The sequence below is a fragment of the Phyllostomus hastatus genome, unplaced genomic scaffold (assembly GCF_019186645.2).
Source record: "Phyllostomus hastatus isolate PE091 unplaced genomic scaffold, TTU_PhHast_1.1 phas_contig_16, whole genome shotgun sequence".
Classification (NCBI taxonomy): domain Eukaryota; kingdom Metazoa; phylum Chordata; class Mammalia; order Chiroptera; family Phyllostomidae; genus Phyllostomus; species Phyllostomus hastatus.
In genome coordinates this window covers 21,403,684-21,416,976 of record NW_025333643.1, presented here as the reverse complement: position 1 = coordinate 21,416,976, position 13,293 = coordinate 21,403,684, and positions in this window count along the sequence as shown.

Below are 13,293 nucleotides of genomic sequence, written 5' to 3'. Positions count from 1 at the left end.
TTTTAATGAAAATAATAAAAGCTTTTAAGGTTGTGGAAAAATTGGAACCCCTGGACATTTCTGGTGGGCATTTAAAATGGTTCAGCCACTGTGGAAAACAGTTTCATAGTTCCTTAAAATGTTAAACTTAGAATTGAAATATGATCCAGAAATTTACCCTTAGGTAGGAGAATTGAAATCAAGGACTCAAATAGATGTCATAGTAGCAGTCTTCACAGTAGCCAAAAAGTAGAAATAGCCCAAATGCCCACTACAGATAAAGGAATAAATAAGTTGTGGTATGTCCTTAAAATAAATATTGTTTGGCCATAAAAAGGAATGAAGTACTAATACATACTATAACATGGGTGAAAGAAGCCAGCCACAACAGGCCACATATTGTACAGTTCCATTTCTATAAAATGCCTGCAATAGGTACATCCATTGAGACGGAATGCAGATTCATGGTTGCCAGGGGCTGAAGGGAGAGAATGGGGAGCAACTTGCTTAATGTCTATGGGGGTGCCTTTTGGGGTGATGAAAATATTTTGGAACTACATAGACATAGTGGTTGCACAACATTACAAGTGCATTAAATACTACTGAATTGTTCACTTTATAATGATTAATATCATGTTATGTGAATCTCAGCTCAACTTAAATAGGATAATAAAGAATAAAAGATATTCTGGGGGTAATTGAACCAGACGTAGTAGTTTTTTTTTAATAACTTGCTCTTGTCCTTACAGCAGACTCAGTTCTGTCATTTACCTGAAGTTACTACAGTGCTACAGCATGTGCACTTGAATATTTTGGACAACACCTGTTGATTTGAAAAGGTTTTTTTTTGTAGTACCTTTAAAAAATTCTCATTAATTTTTAATTGTAAATTTTCTAGTATAAGACATATGCATAATATAATTCCTTCTGAAAATCCACATAAGAATGAAAATAGAAAATAAAAATACCCATTATTCTATCACCTAGAATAACAGTGTTAAATTTTGGTTTTATATACACATGTGCACACCCACACATCTATACAGTTGTAATGGTGAATTTTTGGCAAAAAAAAATAATATTATGCTGTATTTTTTCACTTAACAATGTTATTCACAGTTTTCCCTGTCTTCTGAAATAGAATTTTAATGTATAGCTGTACCATAACTTGTGAAACTGATCCTCTTTCATACATCTAGTTTTTTCCCAATGTTCTGCAATCTGGTCCTTTGCTATGCTCCATTATAGTCATTCCTTCATTCGCAACTACATTATTTTAAAAAATTCCTAGGACCAGAAATATATAATCAAAAGGAAAATTTGGAAGTTTCTGATACATTTTGGCAAACTGCATTCCTGTGAATTTATCTAAATTTCCCTTCCAACAGCAGCGTATAGGACTGTGCCACGATCCCACATCCTTGCAAAAACAGGGGCTTTCTCTAACAACTATTGCCAAATGTTTTATTTAGTATGTTTTTACATTTTGTTTTTCATTAGATAATACCTAACATGGTTTAAATAACAAAGGAGCCACAGGATGTGCCAAGGAAAGTCTCTCTCCTACCAGGTACACCTTCCCTGCTCTGCAGGCAACCAATATTAGTTTCTTGTGCATCCTCCAAAAACACATGCATTCATACACGGCCACAGTCTAAACATACTGTCTGTACCTTGCATTTACGTAGATATCTTGAACATACCTTCTTCAACCTCTTCACTCTTTTTTAAGGCCACACACTTTCCTATTGTTGAATGTTATATACTTAAGCCCCCTCTTGCTGGACCAGGTTGCCTTTAACCTTTTGCTGTTACAAATAATGTATCTGTGAATTACATTGTAAATCTATTACTGGGTGTGTGCACAAGTGTGTGTGTAAGTTAAATTTCTGCATTACTGGGTTCAAGGATTTTTTAACTTTTTTGTTAATATTATTATCAAGGAGGAAAAATAGAAAGGAATGAGAAGGAGAAAGCAAAGAAAATAATTAGAAATTTTAGTTAATCTGGTGGTTATTAAATGGTGGGAAATGTCACATGTTTTCCCCAGATTGCACATCTCTGAAGTTTCTGGTTTTCTTTCAGGATCTGTCTTGTCTATTTGAGGGGTTAGAAATTTCAAAAGAGCAGGGGCAGGAAAAAGAATGGGTGCTAAAAACCCACTAGCAGAGCTGCTTCCTATCCTACAACAGCTGCTCTTCCATAAGTTGAATTCCAATAAGGAAGAGCAAATACCTTAGAATAGGGAGCGCTAAGCTTTTAAGCCCTGCAGTTGATGTGATGCATTGTCTCTTCAGAAATAGAAAAGGACAATATGTTTAGGGTTGGAAAATACTTTTTCAGACATTTGATCACCTACAGTATAAAGGATTAAAACTTCAAAACCTTAGTTGACATGACTTTAACAGTGATTTTTTTATGGCAAAGTTGATTTCTTTTAAGTGAACATTAAAAAATAGCATGCAGCCCTGGCTGGTGTGGTTCAGTGGATTGAGTGCCACCCTGCGAACCCGAGGGTTACCAGTTCGATTCCCAGTTGGGACACGTGCCTGGGTTGCGGGCCGGGTCTTCTCCCTCCATTCTCCTCTCTCTAAATATAAATTTAAAAAATTTAAAAATAACATGCAAAACAGCAAAGTGCACAAATCATAATTGCATAGCTTAATACATCTTCACAAAGTGCACACATCCCAGCAACCACCACCAAGATCAAATGACAGAACATGACCAGCATCCCAGATGCTTCTTGTGTCCTTTCAAATCACTTCTCCCGAAAAGTAACCATTTTCTACCACCATCAATTAATTCTGTCTATTTTTAACATTATATAAATGGAAAAATGTAGGATGTACTTTTCTGGTTTCTTTCACTCAACATTATATAAAATACATCCATGATTTTATCTTTATCTTAATTTTGTGTGTTTCATTCCACTATGTTTGTATTGAGCATCTGCTATAAGCCAGGTATTATGCTGGACACTGAACACACAATGGCAATGAATCAGACAAGGTTCTCACTCTCCTAGAATGTTTGTACGGAGATTGTCTTCCTACTCTGAAAATAAACATCTGAGGATTTAAAAGTCATTAGAATAGAGAGTTGCCTATTCTCCCTGGAAAGCAGGGAGACAACTGAGGTTTGTGACTACAGGTAGCTCCAAAAGTATCCACTAGTCTAGAAAGTCACAGGTATGGTCAGAGTAAAGAGTATTTCAGTGGGTTTCTATATCTTTGCCTACACAGTCTCCCGGCATCATTTACTTGCTCTGTAAGAGGCAGGGGTCAGCAAAGTAAACCCTATGTTGCCTTTTCAGAGGTGCATTCCAGCCAGGCAAGGCTCTGGGGAAGGAAGTTGTCAGTATCTTTGAAATGCTATTTCAAACATGCTTGTTTTGCAGCATAATTCATAGGAGAGTAATGGCCAAGCAGTGTTTTTTTTTTTCTTTGAAGTCATAGTTTCTGCCCTTTTTTCAGTTTAGGAAATGGGTCAGAGATATAATTCATGCAGTCAGTGAAGTTCTGAATTAACCCTGAAGTCAGGAGGGAATGTAGAGAGAATTATTTCAAGACCCCACACAAAGTCAAAAGGTCTAGTGCATGCATACATGAACTTCAGATTTGACAGTAATCATCGACATTTGTAAATGACTTTTCAAAATTTAAATTAGTACAACACTGTACATTGATCAAAGGCCTTAAAAACTTTAAGAACGTTACAAGTAAATCTAAAGCCATTCATGTGCATCGCCCTCAAACTTATCCCCTCTCCTTTTCTCCAGGTATGAATTTGGAGTGTGCCCTTCTAGATGACCTTTTATATCTTTCTGTATAAAAAACATGTATGTGTGAGTTGTTTTTCACATAAATGATATACACATCATACTGCAACTTTTTTTCCTTCAATAGTATTTTTTGAGGTCTTGCCAATTGATGTCTGCTTAGTTTGCTCCTTTAAACTGCTATACAGTGTTTCACCATATACGTGTACCATTTTCTAGAAAGTAGACATTTTTTGGCTGAGGACAGGGAGTCTCCAGCTTTTCGCTATTGCAAGCAATGAATCCATGAACATCCTTAATATGGCTTCTTGTTCACATGAGCAAGTATTTCTCTGGGACACACATCAAGAAGTGGATAAATTATGCCATTGCTTCTTTAAAAGAGCAGCTTGGTCCTTAACAACAAGGAAGCTCTTTGAAGGCTGTATAGGGCTTATTAGTATCTGTGTCACCAGAAGCCTGCACAGAGCCTGCCAGCTAATAACTGCCTTCCATGACACAAGTGGAGGGCCTGGTTTTCCTTTCATCTTTTCATTTCTCAATCTCTTGGTTGGTTCTTCCTTGCCTACCAGTCATTTAAGAGGCTGATGTCCTCAGGTCCTTGGTCTTGCCTTTTCTTGTTTCTTTGTAGTTTTTTGTTTTTGTTTTTTTACCTTGGTCAGAAGCTCTTATCCCTACCTGCATATTAGAAACAATTGGGAAGCTTTTAAATTTACCAGTGCCCAGGCCCACTTCCCAGAGGTTCTGACTTCCTTGGTGTGCAATGGGGAGAGTTGCAGGTATTTATTCTCATGGCTTTCCATGTGATACTAATGCAAGGCTAGAATGGAGCAGCATTGCCCTAGGCTAATGGTTCAAGTGAGGTCCCCAACCAGGAGTATCAATATCCCCTGGGATTTCTTAGATGTGCAAACTCTTGGGCCCAACCCTAGGACTGCTTACAGAATCAAACACTTGAGGACAGGGCCCTGTAATACATGTTTTAGCAAGCCCTTCAGATGACTCTGAAGCATGCTAAATGAAGTTTGAAAACCACTGACCTGGGTGACCTCATTAATCTGCCTGATTGTAAACATGTAGAAGACTTCCTTTTTCTCATCTCCATCCTACACTCCTCTCCTAGACACCAAATGCCTCACTGATACTCCACTAGGGTGCCTGTCCCACATCTCCACTGCTCCCCACCCCACTACGACCTTACCCAACTATTTTTCCCTCAACCTTTTTCATTCGAGTGGCACCAAGTCCTCCAAGCTGCTACAGGCAGAAAAGTAGAACTTTAAAAATGTTTTAAAATAGATATATCTTAAACACCAGCAGTTGTAAAAAGAAGCAAACAATGAAAGTCTCCCTCCTGCCCTTATGAAACTCATGTTTTAACCCAACCCCCTGATGTGACAATATGTGAATATACGGCCTTTAAGGTGGTAATTAAGGTTAAATGAGATAATTGTGGGGCTCTGGTATTGTATAATAGGACTGGGGCCTTTATAAGAAGAGGAAGAGAGACCAGGAGTGTGGTGTGCAGAAGAAAAGTTAAATAAAGACCCAGTGAGAAGGCAGCCATCTGTAAACCAAGGAAAGAGACCTCCAGAGAAACCAGTCCTGCAGACACCTTGACCTTGGACTTCTAGCCTCCAGAACTGTGACTTCCAGCCACCTAGTTTGTGAGATTTTGTTATAGCAGCCTGTGATGGTTAATTTTATGTGTCAACTTGTCTGGGACACAGGGTCCTCAGATAGTTGGTCAAACATTATTCTGGGTATTTGTTTGAGGGTATTTTTGCATGTATTAACATTTAAATTGGTAGACTGAGTAAAGTAGATTGCCCTTCATAATGTGGGAAGGCCTCATTCAATCAGTTGAAGCCCAGAATAGAACAAAAAACTGACCCTTTCCTGAGTCAGAGATAATTCCTCCTGCCTGATGGCCTTCAGATTGGGACATTGTCTTTTTCCTGTCTTCAACTTGAACTGAAAGAGCTTTATGGTATTCTGCCTGCCTCTGGACAAAACTCAACTATCATCTCTTCCGGCTCTTAAACTAGAATTAAACCATCAGTTCTCTGGATCTCCAACTTGTTGACTCACTCTGCAGATTTTAGCAAACAGCAAGTGTTGCTGAGGATGTGGAGGAAAGGGAATGTTTGTTCACTGTTGGATGGATTGCAAATTGGTGCAACCACTGTGGAAAACAGTATGGAGGATCCTCAAAAAATTAAAAATAGAACTACCATATGACCCAGAAATCCCAATTCTGGGTATCTATCTGAACAAATCCAAAACACCAATTTGAAAAGAGATATGAATCTTTGAGTTCATTGCAACATTATATACAATAGCCAACCTAAGTGTCCATCTATAGATGGTTGGATAAAGGAGATGTGGTACATATATACAATGGAATATTAGTCAGTCATAAATAAGAGTGAAATCTTACTATTTGAAACAACAAGAATGGACCTAGAGGGTATTATGCTTAATGAAATAAATCAGTCAGAGAAAGACATATACCACATGATTTCATTTCTATGTAGAATCTAAAGAACAAAATAAATTAACAAACAAAAGAGAAACAAACTCATAGACAAACTGAAAGGTGCCAGGCTGGAGGTTGGGTGAAAAGGTAAAGGGATTAAAAAGTACAAATTGGCACATACAAAATAGTCATGGGGATGTAAAATATAGCACAGGAAATATAGTCAATAACATTGTAATAAATATATATGGTGTCAGGGGTATCATTTCATAAGTTATAGAATTGTCTATCCACTATCCTGTATACCTGAAAATAATACAATATTGAACGTCCATTGTCACTGACATAAAAAATTTATAAATAAATAAATAAATAAATAAATCACACACACACACACACATCCTCTTGGTTCTGTTTCTCTGGAGAATGATGAGTAATTGCTGCTGTCGCTGACTAACTCATCCCCTACTGCCCAGTTCCCAATCTTTCTTCCTGTATAACCACTGTGTTTAGTTTCTTATGTACCTGTTCAGAGTTTCTTTAAAAGATATAAGCAAATAAAAATATGTAATATTATCTTCCCCCATTTTTTACACAAACATGAGCACACACTAAAGCACTGTTCCTTTTACAGATGCATTGTGTTTCACTGTATGCATGTATCTTTATTTTATCATACCTCTGTAGTTTATATTTTCAGTCTGTGATTTTTTTGCCATTGTAAATGGTACTGCAATCAATGAAGAATCTTGTGCATTTCATTTTCCACATATGGAAAAATATCTGATGTATAAAATGCAGGATGCTAGGTCAAACAGTGTATGATTTTGCAGTTTTGACAAATGTGAAATTACCCTCTTAGGGGTTGTTCTAATATACACACTCAACAACAACAACAACTATATAAGTATATATATCATCCTCAAAGTCTTAGTAACTAACTATATTCATTAGGGTTTTGCCTAATGAATATAGGCAAATGCCTACCTGATAGCTGAAAACCTAGTATTGGTATATATTGGAACCATATATATATTGGAATATATAGTTTTATTCATTTATTCATTTATATTTTTATCTTCATCCAAGGATATTTTTTCATAGCTTTTAGAGAGAGAGAGGCATCAATGCAAGAGAGAAAGATTAATTGGTTGCCTTCTTGTACATACCCTGACCAGGGATCAAACCCACAACCATGTGCCCTCATGGGGACTTGAACCTGAAACCCTTGGGTACATGGGACAATGCTCCAATCAACAGAGCCACAGTGGCCAGAGCCTGGTATTTGTATAGTTTCAATTTGAATATTCCTTATTATGAGCAAAAGCAAGTATTTTGTCACAAGTTTGCACCATTCCTATTTTATTTATTGTGAGCAGTTTGTCAACTGACACCTTTTGCAGATTTTTCTTTCAGACTTTGTGTTATGAGCTGAAAATATTTTTTCTCAGTTTGTCATTTGACCTTTGATTTTGATTAGGATGTTTCTCGTCCTGCAGAACTTATTTTTATTTGCTTTTTAATAAAGTTAAATATTTCAACTTTTTCTCTTGTATGGCTTATGGATTTTTGAGTCGTAATTAGACCTTCCTTATACAACAGATATAATTACTTACTCTTTTTTATTGTTGTTCAAGTACAGTTGTCTCCATTTCTCCCCCCACCTCTCACACCCTTGATCCTACCCCCCCTTGGTTTTGTCCATGTACTCACTCTTGTGTCCTTCTACATCTGTCTTGGTTTATTTTACATTTAACTCTTGACCCAATTTGTATGGATCAAGTACATATTTGAAGTAAAGTATAAGACATAGCTTCAACTTTATTATTATTATGTGATTTTGTTGCTATTGTACTTAGGGTCTTTATTATTTTTTATTCTCTATCTGGTTATTTGCATATATAAAAAACAGCAATTTTTGCATAATAATTTTGGAACTCATTCTTGATGCCCACTCCACATACACACAACATCCTTCACCATGTCTTGCTAATTCTTGTTAAAATACACTTTGTATGTGTCCAAATCCTGCCACCTCTACTACCACCACCCTACTTCAAGCCACCTTGACCCTCATTTGAAGGACACAATAGCTCTTTGACTGCATCCTGCACAGAGCAGCCAGAGGGATCTTTTCAAAACAAAAAGTGCATATTGGAATCCCCTTACTTAAAATAGTTCTATGGCTTTCTTTGCACTCAGAATAAAATGAAAACTCCTCACCTGAAAAAATGTATACCCACCTGCTCCTGGCTCATTCCCAGCCCCATTCTAAATCAACTTCTCATTCACAGAACTCTAGCCACAGTGCTTCTCTGGGTTGTGAAACACTACCACTTCTTTCCTATCTCAGACCCTGCCCTGCTGCTCTCTTCACCAGGAATATTTTTCTTCCCATTCCTTAAGGATCTGCCTCTATTCTCTAAGTTTCAGTTTGCCTTTCATTTCTCAAAGAGACCTTCTCTGTTCATCTAATTTAAACTATTGGGTTGGCCAAAAAGTCTGTTACATTTTTTCCATGTAATGGTTCTAGTAGTGCTTAGTAGTCTTTAACTTCTATCAAAACAGTATTTTTAGATTGCATTGCAACAGCTGTCATATCAGCATGCATTTTAAAAAACATCAAAATTGGTGAATTTTTCTGCAGCCAGTTTAATACTGAAGATGAAAGAAAATATGCAATATGTTCAGTGTATTATGCTTTTTATCTCAACAAAAGCAAAAATGCAACTGAAATGCAAAAAAAAAAATCTGCAGTATATGGAGAAAGTGCTGTGACTGACCAAATGTGTCAAAAGTGGTTTGCGAAATTTCTTGGTACTATTGACATTTTGGCCAAATAATTCTTTGCTATGGGGCTGTCTTACACATTGGAAGATATATAAGATTATTTTCAAATTGTGAAACACATATTGAATGCTATAGGAAAAGCTTAAGTTATACATAATTTATGAGAAAAATGTCCCACAGATAGTAAATATATATATATATATATATATATATTCTCTTAAAAACAAATTTTCTCATTAGGAAGTTACTTATTCTGTTGTAAAAAGAATCAAACAATATGAAAATGGATGTCACAGAAAGTATAAAGTATCTCATAATTCCCAGTTCCAGAGATCATAGTCATCTGATCATAGTTGAATTTATGCCCATCTTTCTAGACTTTTTCTATGCATAGTTTTTTCTAGCACAGACTGAGATTCTGTGGCTACTTTATTTTACTTTTTTACTACTTCAGGATCCAGTTAGACAAATAACACTGCAACTTGCTTGCTGATAATACATCTTGGACATGGTTATGTGCTAAAAAAAAGAAGAAAGAGAAGAAAAGAAAGACAGTTCTTCCTTACTCTTTAATAATTGCCTAAAATTTCATTGCACTTACTGTTTCTGATGTTTTGTTTCCTTTTGTTTTCACCTGATCAGTGAAGTGGAGAGGAGAGAGTCTTGAGTTGTATGTTTTTATTTTTTAGGACCTCTGCCACTCCTGGACACAAGGACCAAAGTCACTGCTCAGGGAGCCATTTCTCCAGTGAGACCTCGGTTTTGTTGGAAAATATATCTTAGAGCACATAGTTCTGTGAGGTCCAGATTTGTGTTAAGAACTAATGAACTGAATAATCAGCTGTCAGAGTTGTTGATTTAAAAAAAAAGCTGACATGGATGAAACTGCATTACTTACTGTAACCAGAATTCAGATGCCACCATCACTATGATGAGAGTACCTGAAAGAAAGTGATAACTCCAAACACTTGCTTTTTGTAACTACACCTTTTGCACAGAGTCCAGCAGTAGCTAGAGTTTATTCCAGTAATGCTTGCCATGAATATCACTGATATATATGGTCAGACCTGTTTGTAAGTGAAAGAAAAAAAAAGCAAAACCAATTATTTTATTTTGCCAACATCTGATAGGAACTTACAAGGCACTAATTAATAGGCTTACATTTCAGGAAGCATCCAATTTTGTGTTATTGGTGCCAATTAATACAAAGGCAGTGCATGGTAAATAAGCCATTTATAACTGGGATTGATTTGATGTCACATAATCTCATTTCCATGTCAAGCTGGTACATGTGACACATCTACATTTTGCACATTAATTTGGAAAATGAAGGTATTCCTCTCTGTCCCCAGATCCTCTCCATTGTCTTTGGTAGTTACAGTAACTGAGATATTTTGAACAGTTCTTTGAAAAACTTCATTGTAGCTGGCTCCCACATAAGCTCATCATGAAGAGTTGAAATCCTGCACCTTTTTACAACTCCAAGGCAGAGCTCTTGGCTGTACGCTATTTTTATAGCAAGGACCACGACACAGACTAAACAACACAAAGACACTGGGCTGACCTAAGGGCCCAGACAGTTTAAAAGAATGGTTATAGCAATAAGGCCACTGAAGACCAGTGTTCCCAAGGGCCCGTCTTATTCCTTTTAATAAGTGAATGAGTGGTTTGGGGTCCTGAAAAAGCATTGTCTTCAGCCCCACTTGACTTGATGTCCTGAATCCAACCATATGTGACTGACACCCTAAACCAGACCTCCGATTGGCCTCCCCCCCATTTGACCTGATAACTGAATTTCTACTTGTCTTAATTTCCACTCTTTATGACTGCATCCCCAAACATCACAACTTATCCCATATTAAGCTTAATAAAGCATAAATACATATGATGGTCCATATAATGTCATGGTTTAAGAGTATAGGCCTTGAAATCAGAAAGCCTGTCCTTGAATACCCACTCAGCTATTCACTAGCTGTGCAACCTTGGGCACATAGCTTATCCTTTCGGTGCCTTCATTTCCTTTTCTGAAAAGTGGGGCTAATGACATTCCTATATTATTACTAAATACAGTATTATCAGGATGCAATCACTAAGGTTTACCATGATTATAATAAGTACCATCAGGACAAACTACTGATTAAGCATTACCTGGCAGAGGAAATTACTTTTTGCACATGTAAAAATTGTTTATCATATAAAACAGGGTTTTTTTTAAATGGTTTAGCTATGTTTTAAAATTCTTCCAGAAAAAAAGTTTAATGGTGGAAAAACTACTAAATTAGACTTACATGAATTGCTACTTTATGTTGAGTGTGAGGGTGAGTAAAGCTATTTTAAAAAATGAAAAACGTTTTTTAAAAGACAAGGGGCTAACCGCAAAGTTGAGTGTGACAAAATACACAAGGAAATATAAGCCCATACATGGCTTGTTCTCTTTCCCGGTGGGACAAAGGCTCATAGGTGGGTGGTGGAGGTGCAGGGAGGGAGCTGGGAAAGGAGCATGAGGAGCATGAGGTATATCCTTCTCTGTCCCCCTGAGTCAAGATCCACTCTTCCTCACTGGCAGGTGAGTCAGAGTGAGACCACTGATGTGAACATGCAGAGGCCACTCGCTCTGTGCCAGCCACTAAGCCAGGGCTTTCATTGGTCAATCGGTCAATTCACTCTCACAGCATCCCTGTGAGGCAGGTAACTATGGTTACCCTGTTTTCAGGATACAGAAAGGATATAGAACCTGCCTACAGTATTGGTCTTTAACTTAACATGCTCACAGTCCTGAGGAAAGCCTAGTGCTGGAAATTTCTACTCTAAAAAAGAGGAATCTTGATAAGGTTCTGATTAAAGTAGGACTTGGGTTCCGTGAGTAACGATACCATGAGAAACAGATTACCTCAGTCATTCCTGTGGTTTCAAGTGCGTGGGTGTATGTCCCTGTGTGTATGCCCCATGTATTTTAAAGTCTAACATAGGAACTAAGCAACAATAACAGAAAGTGTGAAATAAACCAGAACAGAAGTTCATGGCTCAATGGGCACACAGTATCCTGATGCATCTCAAAATACTCTGAATTATCAGATTCCACACTAGCTTTATCTGTAACACCTACCTATGTTGAATGTCCACTTTTAGAAAATGGTGAAAATATATTCACACACATTGGATTTCTAATTTGGCTTCAGTTTAAGAGTGGTTTGGATGTGAGCTAGAGGTCCAGCACGCTTGAATCATTCGTAGTTGTGATGTTGAACCCTAGATCTGAAGATCTCCTTCCACAGGATACTAGAGGGAGTGAAATTGGGTGAGGACTTAAGAGTCTCAAGAGAGCCCTGGCTGGGGGCTCATTTGGTTGGAGCATCATCCCAGACACCAAAAGGTTGCAGGTTCAATCCCTCCTAAGTCAAGGCATGTATGGGAAGCAACTGATTTTTTTTTCTCTCTCTCAAAATCAATAAAAACATATCCTTGGGTAATGATTAAAAAAAATAATAATAATAATTTTTAAAAGGGTCTCAAGGGAATAGTAGTTGGATTCATTTGGAGCTCCAAAGCCTGGGAAATAGGAAAAGTGTGGTCTTATGGAATGACAAGAAAGCAAAGAGCACCTGGGAAACAAACATCGTGGAACTGCCATAGCTCATCATGAGCTACAGAACCACTTTAAAAACTGGAACTTAAAAATAGGCTCAATAGCAGTTATTTAAAACTTTAGATTTAGTATTAGAAGAAAAAATAAAAGTCTTACAAATTATATTCATCAGGTTATGTATAAAGGCTGAATGTTCAAGAACGACTGGATAAATGTCTAAACTACTTTGATTAATGGACTGATGTGTACCAGCTTTGGCAGTAAACTACCCTGGTTCAAATCCCAGCTCACCACATTCTAGTTCTGTATTCTGGGCAAGTCCTTTAACTTTGCTGAATCTTATTTTCATCAAATATAAAATGTGGAGAATAAAACCCAGATGGCAGGACTTCTAGGAGGATTAAATAGCACAAAGTACGAATTCAATAAAAGAATCTTACATTACTATCACTAACAGTATAACTTCAGTATAATTTTCAGTACACTCACAGTACACTAACATTAAAACTTTCTGTACATCATGCTTTACTTGAAGTCAGTATTTGGAAGACTTTAAAAAATACACCAGGAGGTACTATTTGCAAATACTTTCCCCCATTTGGTTGGCTGCCTTTTTGCTTTGTTGATGGTTTCCTTTGCTGTGCAGTAGCTTTTTAGTTTGATGTAGTCTCATTCATT